The sequence below is a fragment of the Zingiber officinale genome, chromosome 4B (assembly GCF_018446385.1).
Source record: "Zingiber officinale cultivar Zhangliang chromosome 4B, Zo_v1.1, whole genome shotgun sequence".
NCBI classification, from domain to species: Eukaryota; Viridiplantae; Streptophyta; class Magnoliopsida; order Zingiberales; family Zingiberaceae; genus Zingiber; species Zingiber officinale.
The window spans coordinates 47,651,749-47,653,658 of record NC_055993.1 but is presented as its reverse complement, the minus strand read 5'-3'; the positions used below and the strand labels follow the sequence as shown (position 1 = coordinate 47,653,658).

General features: G+C 31.6%; 1 non-coding gene across 1 annotated transcript; it reads left to right on the top strand.

Moving 5' to 3' along the window:
- The first annotated feature begins 628 nt into the window (after positions 1-628).
- Positions 629-710, top strand: LOC121978998. The gene has a single exon (XR_006111299.1). It is a non-coding gene; the product is annotated as a small nucleolar RNA snoR53Y (small nucleolar RNA).
- Positions 711-1,910: the final 1,200 nt, after the last annotated feature.

The window sequence follows — 1,910 nt, the reverse complement described above, 5'->3', positions numbered from 1 at the left end:
CGGAGTACCAGCGTCAAGACCACTTCCCTGGTTCTCACCCTAATGCTTCCATGCAATTTGTTCGTGGTGTGCGCAGACTCGTGGGTATCATCAACAACCCTCACTCCCCTCACTCCGCTTGAAGGCTCACAACCTACGACGAGTCCTCCTACCCCAGGTTAAAGTCTTCCCCCGTCAATGTTCCCACCCTCGCCATCAGCTCCCACTATCTGATTCAACTTCCAAACTGGATTAATAATCTATTATTTTCAATATTTTTTGTGTGAGATCAATGTGCATTGTGAACTCCACTTTATGATATGCTAAATTGCTCTTTCACCGGACTATAATATTATTTTTTATCTCTTAACTCTGCTTCCATATATTTTTTTTGCCACAAGGTATGTGCTTTGTTGGTTGAAGATGTTTTTGTTTTTTAAAGACTATTTTTTGTGTAATGCACTTTTGTTTTAATGTTTGAGTTATTTTCAACATCGTGTTGCAATGATGATATTGTTATTAACCCAGCTCATTGTGAGATCTTCCTATTTTTGGAACATTAAAGAAATGTTTCATGACGATATCTGACTATATTATGTGATCTTCCAGTTTTTGTTATTAACCAAGCTGTTAAAAGCGTATTCTTCTGATTCCCAATGATGTTTGGCATTTTTTACCATGCTAATGCTGAAATGCTTTGACGAACCTTCAATGCGTATCCTGAGGGAACTTTTCTTTCTTTATTCTTTGAGCCAATCTAGTTCCAGTTTGAATTGAGGTGTCTTAATATCATAGTGATGAAAATTTTCAAAATTTCAAGCTTATCTGTTTTGATATCATTCTTTCCACCATTATGCATCTGTAACAAGCTATCAAATTAACAACCTTGAAATTTTTTAACTTCCTGGGAATACGTTTTTAGAATTAAATTTCTTGTGTTCATACCAAATTAGAAGAAGAGGCTTGTTAGCAGCTTAAATGCATGTCGAATTTATAAACAAATTATATAGGTAACATTGTGCCATATGCCACTTTTTCTCGCCTCCATTTTGTAATAAGCAATTCATTTTGTCATAGATTTGCTGAAAATGTTTAATCTGTAGAAACTCGAAATGAAGTGACCTTCCAATGGGTTCGCCAATAGGTTCATAAGTTCATTCAAGAAGTTCCTTGAATCGTTGTATTTGTAGTTATCAAGTTTATTGAATTATGTGCTGATATGCTCTGTGAACAGATTATAATACTATGATTTCATGTGTTCCAATGGATTCCATGGCAAGACGAAGTAGATTAGTTGATGCGACCAAATTCTAAGTTAGTATAATTTTATGAAACCTTAGTAAACTTGATTCTTTCGAGTAGATTTATCACATTGCTTTCGTTGAAAATTTTGTTCATGAATGTATAAACTCAATAAATTTTTTTATATGGTTATCTACAGGTTGCCCAGACAAAATTTTAGAAGGTGGACTTTCCATCAAATAGGCTTCAAATTGTTGGGCTTCAACAAACTTTTTCATATTTGAAATCATCATACAATGACTCAGATCATTTATTCTTTTATGGATCAAACATTAACTCGATTTGGTTGATATGACCTGACATTGTGTACATTTGGATGTTGTTAGTAAATTAAGTTTTGATTAATGTTGTTTATTGTAATTGTGTATAATATTTGCATCTAGTAATATTATTTTGATTAGTATTGATATTGATGATTGATGTTTATATTGATTATATTGATATTGTAATTATATATATTTTTAAAAAAATATTAAGATATATGATGAAATTCATAATAAAATTAGCAACATTAAATTTCAATGATAAAATTAACGAAGGGATTTTAATTTCGTGACTAATTTAGCAATAGAATTTAAATTATATTGCTAAATTTAGCAACAAAATGGAAATTTAATTTCGTCGCTATA